We start from the raw sequence: 26,549 nt of genomic DNA on the forward strand, positions 1-26,549 counted from the left end.
TCACTCACTCACTCATTCACTCTCACTCACTCTCACTCTCTCACTCACTCGCTCACTAAGTCAGTCTCTCTCTCTCTCTCTCTTTTTCTTTTTATATATATTTTTTTCCGTCTTCTTCTTCTTCTTCTTCAGACCCTGTCATAGCACTAATGCCTTTCCAATACCACCAGCAGATGGAGACACTCCATTGCAACATTGGTTGTGAGCAGCAGTTTCTAAAAACAAATGCCTCATGGCGGATTTCCCATCCATCAATGGATGGTAAATTTTGTTTTTATCATTCACTGACCACAGAAACCAATGCATGGTCAAGCAACAGCAATGACACACCCTTGTGTATAGGCATGAGACCCTCATGTCATTTAACAGGATTCAGCACCACCCACAAGACAGCTACCTGTCATGTCATGTCAAACCTGCACAGGTGTGCTAGATTATTATTATTTAGTTTTATTTTATTTTTTTACACCAATCAGTGTGCAAACATGGTCATTAAAACGCTAAATGAATAGACGTTCATAAACCAGTCAGTGCAACTCATCATTTTGGTCTCCAATTCTCAAACTCAAATTCTCACCCACGGAGGATTAAATGAGAATCTTTCTTGTTTAACACTGGAATGGGGTGGTGCACTGTTCACTACCCGAAGATACTGCCACATCGGGTCAATGCATAGGGTGACAGAAGCAGGCTTCCAAATCAGCTCCCTTTCTCAAAAATCCATTTAATTTATGGTCCCCAGATAGGGAACGTATGTATCAGTATGTGCTCACAAGTCACCCAAGTGCAAGTATTCACACAAAAAAAAACGTGCCTCAGGATGCGATCTGTCGCAAGATCCTTTCTTTTTTTACACTTGATCTAAGCCAAAAGGCCTAGAGGGGATAACCGGGAAAGGGGTGGACCCAACCATGTCCCCTTCATGAGCACTCACATTACTCATAGGAATGGAAGGAAGGCTGGCAGCCAACCAGCCTCCCATACACTTTCTGGGTGGGTGGCAGTCAGCCACCCATACATACATACAGCACAGGCTAAACCCACATCATCACTTAAAAAAAGGACAGGCGACCATTGCACTCTGATGGAGCATTTAGCAATGCAATCCATAGCCTGGCTTTTGCCTGAACCCCCATCACTCCTCCTCTTGCATATAAGACAATATTTCAGATCTGCATATGAAAACAACACGCCTACCTTTGTTGCACATAGCTGCCTGCCTGTCTCTAGTTACCCCACTGGCTGTAGCTGCGTCCCTTCCGACATGGAATAACACCAACTGTAACGATAAACTGAAAATTAACAGTATAAACCTGCATCATTTTGGACTCTGGTATTTGCTGAATCCGGGTGACCTGACAATCGATGGTGGTGCCGCTGGTGATTCTGGCCTTCTTGGAATCTGTTGGGCCTATGTGTTAGCTCACACATCACTTGGGTATCCATGGTAACTACCACAACATGGTCATCTGCAGTTTACATCTAGCCCGTGGCATTGAATGGCATTTTAAAAGTGCTAAGGGTCCTGGTGCAATAATCCTCCCATGAGGATCAGCCTCAACGGCTTTGTAGATTGCACTCATGTCAGCAACTCCATATACATTTTTTTTCTTCATGCTTCTTTCTTCATCCTTTTTTCTTTCTGTCATTCAGACTTTCATTTATTCGATCTCTCTCACTCACTTGCTTTAACTCATTTGTTCTCACTCACTCACTCACTCACTCACTCAATCACTCACTCACTCATTCACTCTCACTCACTCTCACTCTCTCACTCACTCGCTCACTAAGTCAGTCTCTCTCTCTCTCTCTCTTTTTCTTTCTATATATATTTTTTTCCGTCTTCTTCTTCTTCTTCTTCTTCAGACCCTGTCATAGCACTAATGCCTTTCCAATACCACCAGCAGATGGAGACACTCCATTGCAACATTGGTTGTGAGCAGCAGTTTCTAAAAACAAATGCCTCATGGCGGATTTCCCATCCATCAATGGATGGTAAATTTTGTTTTTATCATTCACTGACCACAGAAACCAATGCATGGTCAAGCAACAGCAATGACACACCCTTGTGTATAGGCATGAGACCCTCATGTCATTTAACAGGATTCAGCACCACCCACAAGACAGCTACCTGTCATGTCATGTCAAACCTGCACAGGTGTGCTAGATTATTATTATTTAGTTTTATTTTATTTTTTTACACCAATCAGTGTGCAAACATGGTCATTAAAACGCTAAATGAATAGACGTTCATAAACCAGTCAGTGCAACTCATCATTTTGGTCTCCAATTCTCAAACTCAAATTCTCACCCACGGAGGATTAAATGAGAATCTTTCTTGTTTAACACTGGAATGGGGTGGTGCACTGTTCACTACCCGAAGATACTGCCACATCGGGTCAATGCATAGGGTGACAGAAGCAGGCTTCCAAATCAGCTCCCTTTCTCAAAAATCCATTTAATTTATGGTCCCCAGATAGGGAACGTATGTATCAGTATGTGCTCACAAGTCACCCAAGTGCAAGTATTCACACAAAAAAAAACGTGCCTCAGGATGCGATCTGTCGCAAGATCCTTTCTTTTTTTACACTTGATCTAAGCCAAAAGGCCTAGAGGGGATAACCGGGAAAGGGGTGGACCCAACCATGTCCCCTTCATGAGCACTCACATTACTCATAGGAATGGAAGGAAGGCTGGCAGCCAACCAGCCTCCCATACACTTTCTGGGTGGGTGGCAGTCAGCCACCCATACATACATACAGCACAGGCTAAACCCACATCATCACTTAAAAAAAGGACAGGCGACCATTGCACTCTGATGGAGCATTTAGCAATGCAATCCATAGCCTGGCTTTTGCCTGAACCCCCATCACTCCTCCTCTTGCATATAAGACAATATTTCAGATCTGCATATGAAAACAACACGCCTACCTTTGTTGCACATAGCTGCCTGCCTGTCTCTAGTTACCCCACTGGCTGTAGCTGCGTCCCTTCCGACATGGAATAACACCAACTGTAACGATAAACTGAAAATTAACAGTATAAACCTGCATCATTTTGGACTCTGGTATTTGCTGAATCCGGGTGACCTGACAATCGATGGTGGTGCCGCTGGTGATTCTGGCCTTCTTGGAATCTGTTGGGCCTATGTGTTAGCTCACACATCACTTGGGTATCCATGGTAACTACCACAACATGGTCATCTGCAGTTTACATCTAGCCCGTGGCATTGAATGGCATTTTAAAAGTGCTAAGGGTCCTGGTGCAATAATCCTCCCATGAGGATCAGCCTCAACGGCTTTGTAGATTGCACTCATGTCAGCAACTCCATATACATTTTTTTTCTTCATGCTTCTTTCTTCATCCTTTTTTCTTTCTGTCATTCAGACTTTCATTTATTCGATCTCTCTCACTCACTTGCTTTAACTCATTTGTTCTCACTCACTCACTCACTCACTCAATCACTCACTCACTCATTCACTCTCACTCACTCTCACTCTCTCACTCACTCGCTCACTAAGTCAGTCTCTCTCTCTCTCTCTCTTTTTCTTTCTATATATATTTTTTTCCGTCTTCTTCTTCTTCTTCTTCTTCAGACCCTGTCATAGCACTAATGCCTTTCCAATACCACCAGCAGATGGAGACACTCCATTGCAACATTGGTTGTGAGCAGCAGTTTCTAAAAACAAATGCCTCATGGCGGATTTCCCATCCATCAATGGATGGTAAATTTTGTTTTTATCATTCACTGACCACAGAAACCAATGCATGGTCAAGCAACAGCAATGACACACCCTTGTGTATAGGCATGAGACCCTCATGTCATTTAACAGGATTCAGCACCACCCACAAGACAGCTACCTGTCATGTCATGTCAAACCTGCACAGGTGTGCTAGATTATTATTATTTAGTTTTATTTTATTTTTTTACACCAATCAGTGTGCAAACATGGTCATTAAAACGCTAAATGAATAGACGTTCATAAACCAGTCAGTGCAACTCATCATTTTAGTCTCCAATTCTCAAACTCAAATTCTCACCCACGGAGGATTAAATGAGAATCTTTCTTGTTTAACACTGGAATGGGGTGGTGCACTGTTCACTACCCGAAGATACTGCCACATCGGGTCAATGCATAGGGCGACAGAAGCAAGCTTCCAAATCAGCTCCCTTTCTCAAAAATCCATTTAATTTATGGTCCCCAGATAGGGAACGTATGTATCAGTATGTGCTCACAAGTCACCCAAGTGCAAGTATTCACACAAAAAAAAACGTGCCTCAGGATGCGATCTGTCGCAAGATCCTTTCTTTTTTTACACTTGATCTAAGCCAAAAGGCCTAGAGGGGATAACCAGGAAAGGGGTGGACCCAACCATGTCCCCTTCATGAGCACTCACATTACTCATAGGAATGGAAGGAAGGCTGGCAGCCAACCAGCCTCCCATACACTTTCTGGGTGGGTGGCAGTCAGCCACCCATACATACATACAGCACAGGCTAAACCCACATCATCACTTAAAAAAAGGACAGGCGACCATTGCACTCTGATGGAGCATTTAGCAATGCAATCCATAGCCTGGCTTTTGCCTGAACCCCCATCACTCCTCCTCTTGCATATAAGACAATATTTCAGATCTGCATATGAAAACAACACGCCTACCTTTGTTGCACATAGCTGCCTGCCTGTCTCTAGTTACCCCACTGGCTGTAGCTGCGTCCCTTCCGACATGGAATAACACCAACTGTAACGATAAACTGAAAATTAACAGTATAAACCTGCATCATTTTGGACTCTGGTATTTGCTGAATCCGGGTGACCTGACAATCGATGGTGGTGCCGCTGGTGATTCTGGCCTTCTTGGAATCTGTTGGGCCTATGTGTTAGCTCACACATCACTTGGGTATCCATGGTAACTACCACAACATGGTCATCTGCAGTTTACATCTAGCCCGTGGCATTGAATGGCATTTTAAAAGTGCTAAGGGTCCTGGTGCAATAATCCTCCCATGAGGATCAGCCTCAACGGCTTTGTAGATTGCACTCATGTCAGCAACTCCATATACATTTTTTTTTCTTCATGCTTCTTTCTTCATCCTTTTTTCTTTCTGTCATTCAGACTTTCATTCATTCGATCTCTCTCACTCACTTGCTTTAACTCATTTGTTCTCACTCACTCACTCACTCAATCACTCACTCACTCATTCACTCTCACTCACTCTCACTCTCTCACTCACTCGCTCACTAAGTCAGTCTCTCTCTCTCTCTCTCTCTTTTTCTTTTTATATATATTTTTTTCCGTCTTCTTCTTCCTCTTCTTCTTCTTCAGACCCTGTCATAGCACTAATGCCTTTCCAATACCACCAGCAGATGGAGACACTCCATTGCAACATTGGTTGTGAGCAGCAGTTTCTAAAAACAAATGCCTCATGGCGGATTTCCCATCCATCAATGGATGGTAAATTTTGTTTTTATCATTCACTGACCACAGAAACCAATGCATGGTCAAGCAACAGCAATGACACACCCTTGTGTATAGGCATGAGACCCTCATGTCATTTAACAGGATTCAGCACCACCCACAAGACAGCTACCTGTCATGTCATGTCAAACCTGCACAGGTGTGCTAGATTATTATTATTTAGTTTTATTTTATTTTTTTACACCAATCAGTGTGCAAACATGGTCATTAAAACGCTAAATGAATAGACGTTCATAAACCAGTCAGTGCAACTCATCATTTTGGTCTCCAATTCTCAAACTCAAATTCTCACCCACGGAGGATTAAATGAGAATCTTTCTTGTTTAACACTGGAATGGGGTGGTGCACTGTTCACTACCCGAAGATACTGCCACATCGGGTCAATGCATAGGGCGACAGAAGCAAGTTCCAAATCAGCTCCCTTTCTCAAAAATCCATTTAATTTATGGTCCCCAGATAGGGAACGTATGTATCAGTATGTGCTCACAAGTCACCCAAGTGCAAGTATTCACACAAAAAAAAAACGTGCCTCAGGATGCGATCTGTCGCAAGATCCTTTCTTTTTTTACACTTGATCTAAGCCAAAAGGCCTAGAGGGGATAACCGGGAAAGGGGTGGACCCAACCATGTCCCCTTCATGAGCACTCACATTACTCATAGGAATGGAAGGAAGGCTGGCAGCCAACCAGCCTCCCATACACTTTCTGGGTGGGTGGCAGTCAGCCACCCATACATACATACAGCACAGGCTAAACCCACATCATCACTTAAAAAAAGGACAGGCGACCATTGCACTCTGATGGAGCATTTAGCAATGCAATCCATAGCCTGGCTTTTGCCTGAACCCCCATCACTCCTCCTCTTGCATATAAGACAATATTTCAGATCTGCATATGAAAACAACACGCCTACCTTTGTTGCACATAGCTGCCTGCCTGTCTCTAGTTACCCCACTGGCTGTAGCTGCGTCCCTTCCGACATGGAATAACACCAACTGTAACGATAAACTGAAAATTAACAGTATAAACCTGCATCATTTTGGACTCTGGTATTTGCTGAATCCGGGTGACCTGACAATCGATGGTGGTGCCGCTGGTGATTCTGGCCTTCTTGGAATCTGTTGGGCCTATGTGTTAGCTCACACATCACTTGGGTATCCATGGTAACTACCACAACATGGTCATCTGCAGTTTACATCTAGCCCGTGGCATTGAATGGCATTTTAAAAGTGCTAAGGGTCCTGGTGCAATAATCCTCCCATGAGGATCAGCCTCAACGGCTTTGTAGATTGCACTCATGTCAGCAACTCCATATACATTTTTTTTTCTTCATGCTTCTTTCTTCATCCTTTTTTCTTTCTGTCATTCAGACTTTCATTCATTCGATCTCTCTCACTCACTTGCTTTAACTCATTTGTTCTCACTCACTCACTCACTCACTCAATCACTCACTCACTCATTCACTCTCACTCACTCTCACTCTCTCACTCACTCGCTCACTAAGTCAGTCTCTCTCTCTCTCTCTCTTTTTCTTTTTATATATATTTTTTTCCGTCTTCTTCTTCTTCTTCTTCAGACCCTGTCATAGCACTAATGCCTTTCCAATACCACCAGCAGATGGAGACACTCCATTGCAACATTGGTTGTGAGCAGCAGTTTCTAAAAACAAATGCCTCATGGCGGATTTCCCATCCATCAATGGATGGTAAATTTTGTTTTTATCATTCACTGACCACAGAAACCAATGCATGGTCAAGCAACAGCAATGACACACCCTTGTGTATAGGCATGAGACCCTCATGTCATTTAACAGGATTCAGCACCACCCACAAGACAGCTACCTGTCATGTCATGTCAAACCTGCACAGGTGTGCTAGATTATTATTATTTAGTTTTATTTTATTTTTTTACACCAATCAGTGTGCAAACATGGTCATTAAAACGCTAAATGAATAGACGTTCATAAACCAGTTAGTGCAACTCATCATTTTGGTCTCCAATTCTCAAACTCAAATTCTCACCCACGGAGGATTAAATGAGAATCTTTCTTGTTTAACACTGGAATGGGGTGGTGCACTGTTCACTACCCGAAGATACTGCCACATCGGGTCAATGCATAGGGCGACAGAAGCAAGCTTCCAAATCAGCTCCCTTTCTCAAAAATCCATTTAATTTATGGTCCCCAGATAGGGAACGTATGTATCAGTATGTGCTCACAAGTCACCCAAGTGCAAGTATTCACACAAAAAAAAACGTGCCTCAGGATGCGATCTGTCGCAAGATCCTTTCTTTTTTTACACTTGATCTAAGCCAAAAGGCCTAGAGGGGATAACCGGGAAAGGGGTGGACCCAACCATGTCCCCTTCATGAGCACTCACATTACTCATAGGAATGGAAGGAAGGCTGGCAGCCAACCAGCCTCCCATACACTTTCTGGGTGGGTGGCAGTCAGCCACCCATACATACATACAGCACAGGCTAAACCCACATCATCACTTAAAAAAAGGACAGGCGACCATTGCACTCTGATGGAGCATTTAGCAATGCAATCCATAGCCTGGCTTTTGCCTGAACCCCCATCACTCCTCCTCTTGCATATAAGACAATATTTCAGATCTGCATATGAAAACAACACGCCTACCTTTGTTGCACATAGCTGCCTGCCTGTCTCTAGTTACCCCACTGGCTGTAGCTGCGTCCCTTCCGACATGGAATAACACCAACTGTAACGATAAACTGAAAATTAACAGTATAAACCTGCATCATTTTGGACTCTGGTATTTGCTGAATCCGGGTGACCTGACAATCGATGGTGGTGCCGCTGGTGATTCTGGCCTTCTTGGAATCTGTTGGGCCTATGTGTTAGCTCACACATCACTTGGGTATCCATGGTAACTACCACAACATGGTCATCTGCAGTTTACATGTAGCCCGTGGCATTGAATGGCATTTTAAAAGTGCTAAGGGTCCTGGTGCAATAATCCTCCCATGAGGATCAGCCTCAACGGCTTTGTAGATTGCACTCATGTCAGCAACTCCATATACATTTTTTTTTCTTCATGCTTCTTTCTTCATCCTTTTTTCTTTCTGTCATTCAGACTTTCATTCATTCGATCTCTCTCACTCACTTGCTTTAACTCATTTGTTCTCACTCACTCACTCACTCACTCAATCACTCACTCACTCATTCACTCTCACTCACTCTCACTCTCTCACTCACTCGCTCACTAAGTCAGTCTCTCTCTCTCTCTCTCTTTTTCTTTTTATATATATTTTTTTCCGTCTTCTTCTTCTTCTTCTTCAGACCCTGTCATAGCACTAATGCCTTTCCAATACCACCAGCAGATGGAGACACTCCATTGCAACATTGGTTGTGAGCAGCAGTTTCTAAAAACAAATGCCTCATGGCGGATTTCCCATCCATCAATGGATGGTAAATTTTGTTTTTATCATTCACTGACCACAGAAACCAATGCATGGTCAAGCAACAGCAATGACACACCCTTGTGTATAGGCATGAGACCCTCATGTCATTTAACAGGATTCAGCACCACCCACAAGACAGCTACCTGTCATGTCATGTCAAACCTGCACAGGTGTGCTAGATTATTATTATTTAGTTTTATTTTATTTTTTTACACCAATCAGTGTGCAAACATGGTCATTAAAACGCTAAATGAATAGACGTTCATAAACCAGTCAGTGCAACTCATCATTTTGGTCTCCAATTCTCAAACTCAAATTCTCACCCACGGAGGATTAAATGAGAATCTTTCTTGTTTAACACTGGAATGGGGTGGTGCACTGTTCACTACCCGAAGATACTGCCACATCGGGTCAATGCATAGGGTGACAGAAGCAGGCTTCCAAATCAGCTCCCTTTCTCAAAAATCCATTTAATTTATGGTCCCCAGATAGGGAACATATGTATCAGTATGTGCTCACAAGTCACCCAAGTGCAAGTATTCACACAAAAAAAAACGTGCCTCAGGATGCGATCTGTCGCAAGATCCTTTCTTTTTTTACACTTGATCTAAGCCAAAAGGCCTAGAGGGGATAACCGGGAAAGGGGTGGACCCAACCATGTCCCCTTCATGAGCACTCACATTACTCATAGGAATGGAAGGAAGGCTGGCAGCCAACCAGCCTCCCATACACTTTCTGGGTGGGTGGCAGTCAGCCACCCATACATACATACAGCACAGGCTAAACCCACATCATCACTTAAAAAAAGGACAGGCGACCATTGCACTCTGATGGAGCATTTAGCAATGCAATCCATAGCCTGGCTTTTGCCTGAACCCCCATCACTCCTCCTCTTGCATATAAGACAATATTTCAGATCTGCATATGAAAACAACACGCCTACCTTTGTTGCACATAGCTGCCTGCCTGTCTCTAGTTACCCCACTGGCTGTAGCTGCGTCCCTTCCGACATGGAATAACACCAACTGTAACGATAAACTGAAAATTAACAGTATAAACCTGCATCATTTTGGACTCTGGTATTTGCTGAATCCGGGTGACCTGACAATCGATGGTGGTGCCGCTGGTGATTCTGGCCTTCTTGGAATCTGTTGGGCCTATGTGTTAGCTCACACATCACTTGGGTATCCATGGTAACTACCACAACATGGTCATCTGCAGTTTACATCTAGCCCGTGGCATTGAATGGCATTTTAAAAGTGCTAAGGGTCCTGGTGCAATAATCCTCCCATGAGGATCAGCCTCAACGGCTTTGTAGATTGCACTCATGTCAGCAACTCCATATACATTTTTTTTCTTCATGCTTCTTTCTTCATCCTTTTTTCTTTCTGTCATTCAGACTTTCATTTATTCGATCTCTCTCACTCACTTGCTTTAACTCATTTGTTCTCACTCACTCACTCACTCACTCACTCAATCACTCACTCACTCATTCACTCTCACTCACTCTCACTCTCTCACTCACTCGCTCACTAAGTCAGTCTCTCTCTCTCTCTCTCTTTTTCTTTCTATATATATTTTTTTCCGTCTTCTTCTTCTTCTTCTTCTTCTTCTTCAGACCCTGTCATAGCACTAATGCCTTTCCAATACCACCAGCAGATGGAGACACTCCATTGCAACATTGGTTGTGAGCAGCAGTTTCTAAAAACAAATGCCTCATGGCGGATTTCCCATCCATCAATGGATGGTAAATTTTGTTTTTATCATTCACTGACCACAGAAACCAATGCATGGTCAAGCAACAGCAATGACACACCCTTGTGTATAGGCATGAGACCCTCATGTCATTTAACAGGATTCAGCACCACCCACAAGACAGCTACCTGTCATGTCATGTCAAACCTGCACAGGTGTGCTAGATTATTATTATTTAGTTTTATTTTATTTTTTTACACCAATCAGTGTGCAAACATGGTCATTAAAACGCTAAATGAATAGACGTTCATAAACCAGTCAGTGCAACTCATCATTTTGGTCTCCAATTCTCAAACTCAAATTCTCACCCACGGAGGATTAAATGAGAATCTTTCTTGTTTAACACTGGAATGGGGTGGTGCACTGTTCACTACCCAAAGATACTGCCACATCGGGTCAATGCATAGGGCGACAGAAGCAAGCTTCCAAATCAGCTCCCTTTCTCAAAAATCCATTTAATTTATGGTCCCCAGATAGGGAACGTATGTATCAGTATGTGCTCACAAGTCACCCAAGTGCAAGTATTCACACAAAAAAAAAACGTGCCTCAGGATGAGATCTGTCGCAAGATCCTTTCTTTTTTTACACTTGATCTAAGCCAAAAGGCCTAGAGGGGATAACCGGGAAAGGGGTGGACCCAACCATGTCCCCTTCATGAGCACTCACATTACTCATAGGAATGGAAGGAAGGCTGGCAGCCAACCAGCCTCCCATACACTTTCTGGGTGGGTGGCAGTCAGCCACCCATACATACATACAGCACAGGCTAAACCCACATCATCACTTAAAAAAAGGACAGGCGACCATTGCACTCTGATGGAGCATTTAGCAATGCAATCCATAGCCTGGCTTTTGCCTGAACCCCCATCACTCCTCCTCTTGCATATAAGACAATATTTCAGATCTGCATATGAAAACAACACGCCTACCTTTGTTGCACATAGCTGCCTGCCTGTCTCTAGTTACCCCACTGGCTGTAGCTGCGTCCCTTCCGACATGGAATAACACCAACTGTAACGATAAACTGAAAATTAACAGTATAAACCTGCATCATTTTGGACTCTGGTATTTGCTGAATCCGGGTGACCTGACAATCGATGGTGGTGCCGCTGGTGATTCTGGCCTTCTTGGAATCTGTTGGGCCTATGTGTTAGCTCACACATCACTTGGGTATCCATGGTAACTACCACAACATGGTCATCTGCAGTTTACATCTAGCCCGTGGCATTGAATGGCATTTTAAAAGTGCTAAGGGTCCTGGTGCAATAATCCTCCCATGAGGATCAGCCTCAACGGCTTTGTAGATTGCACTCATGTCAGCAACTCCATATACATTTTTTTTTCTTCATGCTTCTTTCTTCATCCTTTTTTCTTTCTGTCATTCAGACTTTCATTCATTCGATCTCTCTCACTCACTTGCTTTAACTCATTTGTTCTCACTCACTCACTCAATCACTCACTCACTCATTCACTCTCACTCACTCTCACTCTCTCACTCACTCGCTCACTAAGTCAGTCTCTCTCTCTCTCTTTTTCTTTTTATATATATTTTTTTCCGTCTTCTTCTTCTTCTTCTTCTTCTTCTTCTTCAGACCCTGTCATAGCACTAATGCCTTTCCAATACCACCAGCAGATGGAGACACTCCATTGCAACATTGGTTGTGAGCAGCAGTTTCTAAAAACAAATGCCTCATGGCGGATTTCCCATCCATCAATGGATGGTAAATTTTGTTTTTATCATTCACTGACCACAGAAACCAATGCATGGTCAAGCAACAGCAATGACACACCCTTGTGTATAGGCATGAGACCCTCATGTCATTTAACAGGATTCAGCACCACCCACAAGACAGCTACCTGTCATGTCATGTCAAACCTGCACAGGTGTGCTAGATTATTATTATTTAGTTTTATTTTATTTTTTTACACCAATCAGTGTGCAAACATGGTCATTAAAACGCTAAATGAATAGACGTTCATAAACCAGTCAGTGCAACTCATCATTTTGGTCTCCAATTCTCAAACTCAAATTCTCACCCACGGAGGATTAAATGAGAATCTTTCTTGTTTAACACTGGAATGGGGTGGTGCACTGTTCACTACCCGAAGATACTGCCACATCGGGTCAATGCATAGGGCGACAGAAGCAAGCTTCCAAATCAGCTCCCTTTCTCAAAAATCCATTTAATTTATGGTCCCCAGATAGGGAACGTATGTATCAGTATGTGCTCACAAGTCACCCAAGTGCAAGTATTCACACAAAAAAAAAAACGTGCCTCAGGATGCAATCTGTCGCAAGATCCTTTCTTTTTTTACACTTGATCTAAGCCAAAAGGCCTAGAGGGGATAACCGGGAAAGGGGTGGACCCAATCATGTCCCCTTCATGAGCACTCACATTACTCATAGGAATGGAAGGAAGGCTGGCAGCCAACCAGCCTCCCATACACTTTCTGGGTGGGTGGCAGTCAGCCACCCATACATACATACAGCACAGGCTAAACCCACATCATCACTTAAAAAAAGGACAGGCGACCATTGCACTCTGATGGAGCATTTAGCAATGCAATCCATAGCCTGGCTTTTGCCTGAACCCCCATCACTCCTCCTCTTGCATATAAGACAATATTTCAGATCTGCATATGAAAACAACACGCCTACCTTTGTTGCACATAGCTGCCTGCCTGTCTCTAGTTACCCCACTGGCTGTAGCTGCGTCCCTTCCGACATGGAATAACACCAACTGTAACGATAAACTGAAAATTAACAGTATAAACCTGCATCATTTTGGACTCTGGTATTTGCTGAATCCGGGTGACCTGACAATCGATGGTGGTGCCGCTGGTGATTCTGGCCTTCTTGGAATCTGTTGGGCCTATGTGTTAGCTCACACATCACTTGGGTATCCATGGTAACTACCACAACATGGTCATCTGCAGTTTACATCTAGCCCGTGGCATTGAATGGCATTTTAAAAGTGCTAAGGGTCCTGGTGCAATAATCCTCCCATGAGGATCAGCCTCAACGGCTTTGTAGATTGCACTCATGTCAGCAACTCCACATACATTTTTTTTTCTTCATGCTTCTTTCTTCATCCTTTTTTCTTTCTGTCATTCAGACTTTCATTCATTCGATCTCTCTCACTCACTTGCTTTAACTCATTTGTTCTCACTCACTCACTCACTCACTCACTCATTCACTCTCACTCACTCTCACTCTCTCACTCACTCGCTCACTAAGTCAGTCTCTCTCTCTCTCTCTCTTTTTCTTTTTATATATATTTTTTTCCGTCTTCTTCTTCTTCTTCTTCAGACCCTGTCATAGCACTAATGCCTTTCCAATACCACCAGCAGATGGAGACACTCCATTGCAACATTGGTTGTGAGCAGCAGTTTCTAAAAACAAATGCCTCATGGCGGATTTCCCATCCATCAATGGATGGTAAATTTTGTTTTTATCATTCACTGACCACAGAAACCAATGCATGGTCAAGCAACAGCAATGACACACCCTTGTGTATAGGCATGAGACCCTCATGTCATTTAACAGGATTCAGCACCACCCACAAGACAGCTACCTGTCATGTCATGTCAAACCTGCACAGGTGTGCTAGATTATTATTATTTAGTTTTATTTTATTTTTTTACACCAATCAGTGTGCAAACATGGTCATTAAAACGCTAAATGAATAGACGTTCATAAACCAGTCAGTGCAACTCATCATTTTGGTCTCCAATTCTCAAACTCAAATTCTCACCCACGGAGGATTAAATGAGAATCTTTCTTGTTTAACACTGGAATGGGGTGGTGCACTGTTCACTACCCGAAGATACTGCCACATCGGGTCAATGCATAGGGCGACAGAAGCAAGCTTCCAAATCAGCTCCCTTTCTCAAAAATCCATTTAATTTATGGTCCCCAGATAGGGAACGTATGTATCAGTATGTGCTCACAAGTCACCCAAGTGCAAGTATTCACACAAAAAAAAAACGTGCCTCAGGATGCGATCTGTCGCAAGATCCTTTCTTTTTTTACACTTGATCTAAGCCAAAAGGCCTAGAGGGGATAACCGGGAAAGGGGTGGACCCAACCATGTCCCCTTCATGAGCACTCACATTACTCATAGGAATGGAAGGAAGGCTGGCAGCCAACCAGCCTCCCATACACTTTCTGGGTGGGTGGCAGTCAGCCACCCATACATACATACAGCACAGGCTAAACCCACATCATCACTTAAAAAAAGGACAGGCGACCATTGCACTCTGATGGAGCATTTAGCAATGCAATCCATAGCCTGGCTTTTGCCTGAACCCCCATCACTCCTCCTCTTGCATATAAAACAATATTTCAGATCTGCATATGAAAACAACACGCCTACCTTTGTTGCACATAGCTGCCTGCCTGTCTCTAGTTACCCCACTGGCTGTAGCTGCGTCCCTTCCGACATGGAATAACACCAACTGTAACGATAAACTGAAAATTAACAGTATAAACCTGCATCATTTTGGACTCTGGTATTTGCTGAATCCGGGTGACCTGACAATCGATGGTGGTGCCGCTGGTGATTCTGGCCTTCTTGGAATCTGTTGGGCCTATGTGTTAGCTCACACATCACTTGGGTATCCATGGTAACTACCACAACATGGTCATCTGCAGTTTACATCTAGCCCGTGGCATTGAATGGCATTTTAAAAGTGCTAAGGGTCCTGGTGCAATAATCCTCCCATGAGGATCAGCCTCAACGGCTTTGTAGATTGCACTCATGTCAGCAACTCCATATACATTTTTTTTTCTTCATGCTTCTTTCTTCATCCTTTTTTCTTTCTGTCATTCAGACTTTCATTCATTCGATCTCTCTCACTCACTTGCTTTAACTCATTTGTTCTCACTCACTCACTCACTCACTCAATCACTCACTCACTCATTCACTCTCACTCACTCTCACTCTCTCACTCACTCGCTCACTAAGTCAGTCTCTCTCTCTCTCTCTCTTTTTCTTTTTATATATATTTTTTTCCGTCTTCTTCTTCTTCTTCTTCTTCTTCTTCTTCAGACCCTGTCATAGCACTAATGCCTTTCCAATACCACCAGCAGATGGAGACACTCCATTGCAACATTGGTTGTGAGCAGCAGTTTCTAAAAACAAATGCCTCATGGCGGATTTCCCATCCATCAATGGATGGTAAATTTTGTTTTTATCATTCACTGACCACAGAAACCAATGCATGGTCAAGCAACAGCAATGACACACCCTTGTGTATAGGCATGAGACCCTCATGTCATTTAACAGGATTCAGCACCACCCACAAGACAGCTACCTGTCATGTCATGTCAAACCTGCACAGGTGTGCTAGATTATTATTATTTAGTTTTATTTTATTTTTTTTACACCAATCAGTGTGCAAACATGGTCATTAAAACGCTAAATGAATAGACGTTCATAAACCAGTCAGTGCAACTCATCATTTTGGTCTCCAATTCTCAAACTCAAATTCTCACCCACGGAGGATTAAATGAGAATCTTTCTTGTTTAACACTGGAATGGGGTGGTGCACTGTTCACTACCCAAAGATACTGCCACATCGGGTCAATGCATAGGGCGACAGAAGCAAGCTTCCAAATCAGCTCCCTTTCTCAAAAATCCATTTAATTTATGGTCCCCAGATAGGGAACGTATGTATCAGTATGTGCTCACAAGTCACCCAAGTGCAAGTATTCACACAAAAAAAAAACGTGCCTCAGGATGCGATCTGTCGCAAGATCCTTTCTTTTTTTTACACTTGATCTAAGCCAAAAGGCCTAGAGGGGATAACCGGGAAAGGGGTGGACCCAACCATGTCCCCTTCATGAGCACTCACATTACTCATAGGAATGGAAGGAAGGCTGGCAGCCAACCAGCCTCCCATACACTTTCTGGGTGGGTGGCAGTCAGCCACCCATACATACATACCGCACAGGCTAAACCCACATCATCACTTAAAAAAAGGACAGGCGACCATTGCACTCTGATGGAGCATTTAGCAATGCAATCCATAGCCTGGCTTTTGCCTGAACCCCCATCACTCCTCCTCTTGCATATAAGACAATATTTCAGATCTGCATATGAAAACAACACGCCTACCTTTGTTGCACATAGCTGCCTGCCTGTCTCTAGTTACCCCACTGGCTGTAGCTGCGTCCCTTCCGACATGGAATAACACCAACTGTAACGATAAACTGAAAATTAACAGTATAAACCTGCATCATTTTGGACTCTGGTATTTGCTGAATCCGGGTGACCTGACAATCGATGGTGGTGCCGCTGGTGATTCTGGCCTTCTTGGAATCTGTTGGGCCTATGTGTTAGCTCACACATCACTTGGGTATCCATGGTAACTACCACAACATGGTCATCTGCAGTTTACATCTAGCCCGTGGCATTGAATGGCATTTTAAAAGTGCTAAGGGTCCTGGTGCAATAATCCTCCCATGAGGATCAGCCTCAACGGCTTTGTAGATTGCACTCATGTCAGCAACTCCATATACATTTTTTTTTCTTCATGCTTCTTTCTTCATCCTTTTTTCTTTCTGTCATTCAGACTTTCATTCATTCGATCTCTCTCACTCACTTGCTTTAACTCATTTGTTCTCACTCACTCACTCACTCACTCAATCACTCACTCACTCATTCACTCTCACTCACTCTCACTCTCTCACTCACTCGCTCACTAAGTCAGTCTCTCTCTCTCTCTCTCTTTTTCTTTTTATATATATTTTTTTCCGTCTTCTTCTTCTTCTTCTTCAGACCCTGTCATAGCACTAATGCCTTTCCAATACCACCAGCAGATGGAGACACTCCATTGCAACATTGGTTGTGAGCAGCAGTTTCTAAAAACAAATGCCTCATGGCGGATTTCCCATCCATCAATGGATGGTAAATTTTGTTTTTATCATTCACTGACCACAGAAACCAATGCATGGTCAAGCAACAGCAATGACACACCCTTGTGTATAGGCATGAGACCCTCATGTCATTTAACAGGATTCAGCACCACCCACAAGACAGCTACCTGTCATGTCATGTCAAACCTGCACAGGTGTGCTAGATTATTATTATTTAGTTTTATTTTATTTTTTTACACCAATCAGTGTGCAAACATGGTCATTAAAACGCTAAATGAATAGACGTTCATAAACCAGTCAGTGCAACTCATCATTTTGGTCTCCAATTCTCAAACTCAAATTCTCACCCACGGAGGATTAAATGAGAATCTTTCTTGTTTAACACTGGAATGGGGTGGTGCACTGTTCACTACCCGAAGATACTGCCACATCGGGTCAATGCATAGGGCGACAGAAGCAAGCTTCCAAATCAGCTCCCTTTCTCAAAAATCCATTTAATTTATGGTCCCCAGATAGGGAACGTATGTATCAGTATGTGCTCACAAGTCACCCAAGTGCAAGTATTCACACAAAAAAAAACGTGCCTCAGGATGCGATCTGTCGCAAGATCCTTTCTTATTTTACACTTGATCTAAGCCAAAAGGCCTAGAGGGGATAACCGGGAAAGGGGTGGACCCAACCATGTCCCCTTCATGAGCACTCACATTACTCATAGGAATGGAAGGAAGGCTGGCAGCCAACCAGACTCCCATACACTCTCTGGGTGGGTGGCAGTCAGCCACCCATACATACATACATACAGCACAGGCTAAACCCACATCATCACTTAAAAAAAGGACAGGCGACCATTGCACTCTGATGGAGCATTTAGCAATGCAATCCATAGCCTGGCTTTTGCCTGAACCCCCATCACTCCTCCTCTTGCATATAAGACAATATTTCAGATCTGCATATGAAAACAACACGCCTACCTTTGTTGCACATAGCTGCCTGCCTGTCTCTAGTTACCCCACTGGCTGTAGCTGCGTCCCTTCCGACATGGAATAACACCAACTGTAACGATAAACTGAAAATTAACAGTATAAACCTGCATCATTTTGGACTCTGGTATTTGCTGAATCCGGGTGACCTGACAATCGATGGTGGTGCCGCTGGTGATTCTGGCCTTCTTGGAATCTGTTGGGCCTATGTGTTAGCTCACTCATCACTTGGGTATCCATGGTAACTACCACAACATGGTCATCTGCAGTTTACATCTAGCCCGTGGCATTGAATGGCATTTTAAAAGTGCTAAGGGTCCTGGTGCAATAATCCTCCCATGAGGATCAGCCTCAACGGCTTTGTAGATTGCACTCATGTCAGCAACTCCATATACATTTTTTTTTCTTCATGCTTCTTTCTTCATCCTTTTTTCTTTCTGTCATTCAGACTTTCATTCATTCGATCTCTCTCACTCACTTGCTTTAACTCATTTGTTCTCACTCACTCACTCATTCACTCACTCACTCATTCACTCTCACTCACTCTCACTCTCTCACTCACTCGCTCACTAAGTCAGTCTCTCTCTCTCTCTCTCTTTTTCTTTTTATATATATTTTTTTCCGTCTTCTTCTTCTTCTTCTTCAGACCCTGTCATAGCACTAATGCCTTTCCAATACCACCAGCAGATGGAGACACTCCATTGCAACATTGGTTGTGAGCAGCAGTTTCTAAAAACAAATGCCTCATGGCGGATTTCCCATCCATCAATGGATGGTAAATTTTGTTTTTATCATTCACTGACCACAGAAACCAATGCATGGTCAAGCAACAGCAATGACACACCCTTGTGTATAGGCATGAGACCCTCATGTCATTTAACAGGATTCAGCACCACCCACAAGACAGCTAGCTGTCATGTCATGTCAAACCTGCACAGGTGTGCTAGATTATTATTATTTAGTTTTATTTTATTTTTTTTACACCAATCAGTGTGCAAACATGGTCATTAAAACGCTAAATGAATAGACGTTCATAAACCAGTCAGTGCAACTCATCATTTTGGTCTCCAATTCTCAAACTCAAATTCTCACCCACGGAGGATTAAATGAGAATCTTTCTTGTTTAACACTGGAATGGGGTGGTGCACTGTTCACTACCCGAAGATACTGCCACATCGGGTCAATGCATAGGGCGACAGAAGCAAGCTTCCAAATCAGCTCCCTTTCTCAAAAATCCATTTAATTTATGGTCCCCAGATAGGGAACGTATATATCAGTATGTGCTCACAAGTCACCCAAGTGCAAGTATTCACACAAAAAAAAACGTGCCTCAGGATGCGATCTGTCGCAAGATCCTTTCCTTTTTTACACTTGATCTAAGCCAAAAGGCCTAGAGGGGATAACCGGGAAAGGGGTGGACCCAACCATGTCCCCTTCATGAGCACTCACATTACTCATAGGAATGGAAGGAAGGCTGGCAGCCAACCAGACTCCCATACACTCTCTGGGTGGGTGGCAGTCAGCCACCCATACATACATACATACAGCACAGGCTAAACCCACATCATCACTTAAAAAAAGGACAGGCGACCATTGCACTCTGATGGAGCATTTAGCAATGCAATCCATAGCCTGGCTTTTGCCTGAACCCCCATCACTCCTCCTCTTGCATATAAGACAATATTTCAGATCTGCATATGAAAACAACACGCCTACCTTTGTTGCACATAGCTGCCTGCCTGTCTCTAGTTACCCCACTGGCTGTAGCTGCGTCCCTTCCGACATGGAATAACACCAACTGTAACGATAAACTGAAAATTAACAGTATAAACCTGCATCATTTTGGACTCTGGTATTTGCTGAATCCGGGTGACCTGACAATCGATGGTGGTGCCGCTGGTGATTCTGGCCTTCTTGGAATCTGTTGGGCCTATGTGTTAGCTCACTCATCACTTGGGTATCCATGGTAACTACCACAACATGGTCATCTGCAGTTTACATCTAGCCCGTGGCATTGAATGGCATTTTAAAAGTGCTAAGGGTCCTGGTGCAATAATCCTCCCATGAGGATCAGCCTCAACGGCTTTGTAGATTGCACTCATGTCAGCAACTCCATATACATTTTTTTTTCTTCATGCTTCTTTCTTCATCCTTTTTTCTTTCTGTCATTCAGACTTTCATTCATTCGATCTCTCTCACTCACTTGCTTTAACTCATTTGTTCTCACTCACTCACTCACTCATTCACTCTCACTCACTCTCACTCTCTCACTCACTCGCTCACTAAGTCAGTCTCTCTCTCTCTCTCTCTTTTTCTTTTTATATATATTTTTTTCCGTCTTCTTCTTCTTCTTCAGACCCTGTCATAGCACTAATGCCTTTCCAATACCACCAGCAGATGGAGACACTCCATTGCAACATTGGTTGTGAGCAGCAGTTTCTAAAAACAAATGCCTCATGGCGGATTTCCCATCCATCAATGGATGGTAAATTTTGTTTTTATCATTCACTGACCACAGAAACCAATGCATGGTCAAGCAACAGCAATGACACACCCTTGTGTATAGGCATGAGCCCCTCATGTCATTTAACAGGATTCAGCACCACCCACAAGACAGCTACCTGTCATGTCATGTCAAACCTGCACAGGTGTGCTAGATTATTATTATTTAGTTTTATTTTATTTTTTTTACACCAATCAGTGTGCAAACATGGTCATTAAAACGCTAAATGAATAGACGTTCATAAACCAGTCAGTGCAACTCATCATTTTGGTCTCCAATTCTCAAACTCAAATTCTCACCCACGGAGGATTAAATGAGAATCTTTCTTGTTTAACACTGGAATGGGGTGGTGCACTGTTCACTACCCGAAGATACTGCCACATCGGGTCAATGCATAGGGCGACAGAAGCAAGCTTCCAAATCAGCTCCCTTTCTCAAAAATCCATTTAATTTATGGTCCCCAGATAGGGAACGTATGTATCAGTATGTGCTCACAAGTCACCCAAGTGCAAGTATTCACACAAAAAAAAAACGTGCCTCAGGATGCGATCTGTCGCAAGATCCTTTCTTTTTTTACACTTGATCTAAGCCAAAAGGCCTAGAGGGGATAACCGGGAAAGGGGTGGACCCAACCATGTCCCCTTCATGAGCACTCACATTACTCATAGGAATGGAAGGAAGGCTGGCAGCCAACCAGCCTCCCATACACTTTCTGGGTGGGTGGCAGTCAGCCACCCATACATACATACAGCACAGGCTAAACCCACATCATCACTTAAAAAAAGGACAGGCGACCATTGCACTCTGATGGAGCATTTAGCAATGCAATCCATAGCCTGGCTTTTGCCTGAACCCCCATCACTCCTCCTCTTGCATATAAGACAATATTTCAGATCTGCATATGAAAACAACACGCCTACCTTTGTTGCACATAGCTGCCTGCCTGTCTCTAGTTACCCCACTGGCTGTAGCTGCGTCCCTTCCGACATGGAATAACACCAACTGTAACGATAAACTGAAAATTAACAGTATAAACCTGCATCATTTTGGACTCTGGTATTTGCTGAATCCGGGTGACCTGACAATCGATGGTGGTGCCGCTGGTGATTCTGGCCTTCTTGGAATCTGTTGGGCCTATGTGTTAGCTCACACATCACTTGGGTATCCATGGTAACTACCACAACATGGTCATCTGCAGTTTACATCTAGCCCGTGGCATTGAATGGCATTTTAAAAGTGCTAAGGGTCCTGGTGCAATAATCCTCCCATGAGGATCAGCCTCAACGGCTTTGTAGATTGCACTCATGTCAGCAACTCCATATACATTTTTTTTTCTTCATGCTTCTTTCTTCATCCTTTTTTCTTTCTGTCATTCAGACTTTCATTCATTCGATCTCTCTCACTCACTTGCTTTAACTCATTTGTTCTCACTCACTCACTCACTCAATCACTCACTCACTCATTCACTCTCACTCACTCTCACTCTCTCACTCACTCGCTCACTAAGTCAGTCTCTCTCTCTCTCTCTCTTTTTCTTTTTATATATATTTTTTTCCGTCTTCTTCTTCTTCTTCTTCTTCTTCAGACCCTGTCATAGCACTAATGCCTTTCCAATACCACCAGCAGATGGAGACACTCCATTGCAACATTGGTTGTGAGCAGCAGTTTCTAAAAACAAATGCCTCATGGCGGATTTCCCATCCATCAATGGATGGTAAATTTTGTTTTTATCATTCACTGACCACAGAAACCAATGCATGGTCAAGCAACAGCAATGACACACCCTTGTGTATAGGCATGAGACCCTCATGTCATTTAACAGGATTCAGCACCACCCACAAGACAGCTACCTGTCATGTCATGTCAAACCTGCACAGGTGTGCTAGATTATTATTATTTAGTTTTATTTTATTTTTTTACACCAATCAGTGTGCAAACATGGTCATTAAAACGCTAAATGAATAGACGTTCATAAACCAGTCAGTGCAACTCATCATTTTGGTCTCCAATTCTCAAACTCAAATTCTCACCCACGGAGGATTAAATGAGAATCTTTCTTGTTTAACACTGGAATGGGGTGGTGCACTGTTCACTACCCGAAGATACTGCCACATCGGGTCAATGCATAGGGCGACAGAAGCAAGCTTCCAAATCAGCTCCCTTTCTCAAAAATCCATTTAATTTATGGTCCCCAGATAGGGAACGTATGTATCAGTATGTGCTCACAAGTCACCCAAGTGCAAGTATTCACACAAAAAAAAAACGTGCCTCAGGATGCGATCTGTCGCAAGATCCTTTCTTTTTTTACACTTGATCTAAGCCAAAAGGCCTAGAGGGGATAACCGGGAAAGGGGTGGACCCAACCATGTCCCCTTCATGAGCACTCACATTACTCATAGGAATGGAAGGAAGGCTGGCAGCCAACCAGCCTCCCATACACTTTCTGGGTGGGTGGCAGTCAGCCACCCATACATACATACAGCACAGGCTAAACCCACATCATCACTTAAAAAAAGGACAGGCGACCATTGCACTCTGATGGAGCATTTAGCAATGCAATCCATAGCCTGGCTTTTGCCTGAACCCCCATCACTCCTCCTCTTGCATATAAGACAATATTTCAGATCTGCATATGAAAACAACACGCCTACCTTTGTTGCACATAGCTGCCTGCCTGTCTCTAGTTACCCCACTGGCTGTAGCTGCGTCCCTTCCGACATGGAATAACACCAACTGTAACGATAAACTGAAAATTAACAGTATAAACCTGCATCATTTTGGACTCTGGTATTTGCTGAATCCGGGTGACCTGACAATCGATGGTGGTGCCGCTGGTGATTCTGGCCTTCTTGGAATCTGTTGGGCCTATGTGTTAGCTCACACATCACTTGGGTATCCATGGTAACTACCACAACATGGTCATCTGCAGTTTACATCTAGCCCGTGGCATTGAATGGCATTTTAAAAGTGCTAAGGGTCCTGGTGCAATAATCCTCCCATGAGGATCAGCCTCAACGGCTTTGTAGATTGCACTCATGTCAGCAACTCCATATACATTTTTTTTTCTTCATGCTTCTTTCTTCATCCTTTTTTCTTTCTGTCATTCAGACTTTCATTCATTCGATCTCTCTCACTCACTTGCTTTAACTCATTTGTTCTCACTCACTCACTCACTCACTCAATCACTCACTCACTCATTCACTCTCACTCACTCTCACTCTCTCACTCACTCGCTCACTAAGTCAGTCTCTCTCTCTCTCTCTCTTTTTCTTTTTATATATATTTTTTTCCGTCTTCTTCTTCTTCTTCTTCTTCTTCTTCAGACCCTTTCATAGCACTAATGCCTTTCCAATACCACCAGCAGATGGAGACACTCCATTGCAACATTGGTTGTGAGCAGCAGTTTCTAAAAACAAATGCCTCATGGCGGATTTCCCATCCATCAATGGATGGTAAATTTTGTTTTTATCATTCACTGACCACAGAAACAAATGCATGGTCAAGCAACAGCAATGACACACCCTTGTGTATAGGCATGAGACCCTCATGTCATTTAACAGGATTCAGCACCACCCACAAGACAGCTACCTGTCATGTCATGTCAAACCTGCACAGGTGTGCTAGATTATTATTATTTAGTTTTATTTTATTTTTTTACTCCAATCAGTGTGCAAACATGGTCATTAAAACGCTAAATGAATAGACGTTCATAAACCAGTCAGTGCAACTCATCATTTTGGTCTCCAATTCTCAAACTCAAATTCTCACCCACGGAGGATTAAATGAGAATCTTTCTTGTTTAACACTGGAATGGGGTGGTGCACTGTTCACTACCCGAAGATACTGCCACATCGGGTCAATGCATAGGGCGACAGAAGCAAGCTTCCAAATCAGCTCCCTTTCTCAAAAATCCATTTAATTTATGGTCCCCAGATAGGGAACGTATGTATCAGTATGTGCTCACAAGTCACCCAAGTGCAAGTATTCACACAAAAAAAAACGTGCCTCAGGATGCGATCTGTCGCAAGATCCTTTCTTTTTTTACACTTGATCTAAGCCAAAAGGCCTAGAGGGGATAACCGGGAAAGGGGTGGACCCAACCATGTCCCCTTCATGAGCACTCACATTACTCATAGGAATGGAAGGAAGGCTGGCAGCCAACCAGCCTCCCATACACTTTCTGGGTGGGTGGCAGTCAGCCACCCATACATACATACAGCACAGGCTAAACCCACATCATCACTTAAAAAAAGGACAGGCGACCATTGCACTCTGATGGAGCATTTAGCAATGCAATCCATAGCCTGGCTTTTGCCTGAACCCCCATCACTCCTCCTCTTGCATATAAGACAATATTTCAGATCTGCATATGAAAACAACACGCCTACCTTTGTTGCACATAGCTGCCTGCCTGTCTCTAGTTACCCCACTGGCTGTAGCTGCGTCCCTTCCGACATGGAATAACACCAACTGTAACGATAAACTGAAAATTAACAGTATAAACCTGCATCATTTTGGACTCTGGTATTTGCTGAATCCGGGTGACCTGACAATCGATGGTGGTGCCGCTGGTGATTCTGGCCTTCTTGGAATCTGTTGGGCCTATGTGTTAGCTCACACATCACTTGGGTATCCATGGTAACTACCACAACATGGTCATCTGCAGTTTACATCTAGCCCGTGGCATTGAATGGCATTTTAAAAGTGCTAAGGGTCCTGGTGCAATAATCCTCCCATGAGGATCAGCCTCAACGGCTTTGTAGATTGCACTCATGTCAGCAACTTCATATACATTTTTTTTTCTTCATGCTTCTTTCTTCATCCTTTTTTCTTTCTGTCATTCAGACTTTCATTCATTCGATCTCTCTCACTCACTTGCTTTAACTCATTTGTTCTCACTCACTCACTCACTCACTCAATCACTCAATCACTCACTCACTCATTCACTCTCACTCACTCTCACTCTCTCACTCACTCGCTCACTAAGTCAGTCTCTCTCTCTCTCTCTCTTTTTCTTTTTATATATATTTTTTTCCGTCTTCTTCTTCTTCTTCTTCTTCTTCAGACCCTGTCATAGCACTAATGCCTTTCCAATACCACCAGCAGATGGAGACACTCCATTGCAACATTGGTTGTGAGCAGCAGTTTCTAAAAACAAATGCCTCATGGCGGATTTCCCATCCATCAATGGATGGTAAATTTTGTTTTTATCATTCACTGACCACAGAAACCAATGCATGGTCAAGCAACAGCAATGACACACCCTTGTGTATAGGCATGAGACCCTCATGTCATTTAACAGGATTCAGCACCACCCACAAGACAGCTACCTGTCATGTCATGTCAAACCTGCACAGGTGTGCTAGATTATTATTATTTAGTTTTATTTTATTTTTTTACACCAATCAGTGTGCAAACATGGTCATTAAAACGCTAAATGAATAGACGTTCATAAACCAGTCAGTGCAACTCATCATTTTGGTCTCCAATTCTCAAACTCAAATTCTCACCCACGGAGGATTAAA

The 26,549-nt window shown here is 43.3% G+C and overlaps 15 pseudogenes; all 15 read right to left on the bottom strand.

Moving 5' to 3' along the window:
• Positions 1-622: 622 nt before the first annotated feature.
• On the bottom strand, positions 623-886 carry LOC130342109 (U2 spliceosomal RNA; annotated as a pseudogene).
• A 1,470-nt stretch (positions 887-2,356) lies between these two features.
• Positions 2,357-2,620, bottom strand: LOC130342120 (U2 spliceosomal RNA; annotated as a pseudogene).
• Positions 2,621-4,086: 1,466 nt separating this feature from the next.
• Positions 4,087-4,350, bottom strand: LOC130338892 (U2 spliceosomal RNA; annotated as a pseudogene).
• Positions 4,351-5,818: 1,468 nt separating this feature from the next.
• LOC130342371 (U2 spliceosomal RNA) lies at positions 5,819-6,082 on the bottom strand (annotated as a pseudogene).
• A 1,464-nt stretch (positions 6,083-7,546) lies between these two features.
• Positions 7,547-7,810, bottom strand: LOC130338903 (U2 spliceosomal RNA; annotated as a pseudogene).
• A 1,464-nt stretch (positions 7,811-9,274) lies between these two features.
• On the bottom strand, positions 9,275-9,538 carry LOC130342032 (U2 spliceosomal RNA; annotated as a pseudogene).
• Positions 9,539-11,014: 1,476 nt separating this feature from the next.
• LOC130341769 (U2 spliceosomal RNA) lies at positions 11,015-11,279 on the bottom strand (annotated as a pseudogene).
• Positions 11,280-12,743: 1,464 nt separating this feature from the next.
• Positions 12,744-13,009, bottom strand: LOC130340611 (U2 spliceosomal RNA; annotated as a pseudogene).
• Positions 13,010-14,461: 1,452 nt separating this feature from the next.
• On the bottom strand, positions 14,462-14,726 carry LOC130340246 (U2 spliceosomal RNA; annotated as a pseudogene).
• A 1,477-nt stretch (positions 14,727-16,203) lies between these two features.
• LOC130341889 (U2 spliceosomal RNA) lies at positions 16,204-16,469 on the bottom strand (annotated as a pseudogene).
• Positions 16,470-17,933: 1,464 nt separating this feature from the next.
• Positions 17,934-18,197, bottom strand: LOC130337771 (U2 spliceosomal RNA; annotated as a pseudogene).
• A 1,461-nt stretch (positions 18,198-19,658) lies between these two features.
• LOC130338040 (U2 spliceosomal RNA) lies at positions 19,659-19,922 on the bottom strand (annotated as a pseudogene).
• Positions 19,923-21,368: 1,446 nt separating this feature from the next.
• Positions 21,369-21,633, bottom strand: LOC130340252 (U2 spliceosomal RNA; annotated as a pseudogene).
• A 1,466-nt stretch (positions 21,634-23,099) lies between these two features.
• On the bottom strand, positions 23,100-23,364 carry LOC130340256 (U2 spliceosomal RNA; annotated as a pseudogene).
• A 1,473-nt stretch (positions 23,365-24,837) lies between these two features.
• Positions 24,838-25,101, bottom strand: LOC130338914 (U2 spliceosomal RNA; annotated as a pseudogene).
• Positions 25,102-26,549: the final 1,448 nt, after the last annotated feature.

This window comes from Hyla sarda, chromosome 1 (genome assembly GCF_029499605.1).
Source record: "Hyla sarda isolate aHylSar1 chromosome 1, aHylSar1.hap1, whole genome shotgun sequence".
NCBI classification, from domain to species: Eukaryota; Metazoa; Chordata; class Amphibia; order Anura; family Hylidae; genus Hyla; species Hyla sarda.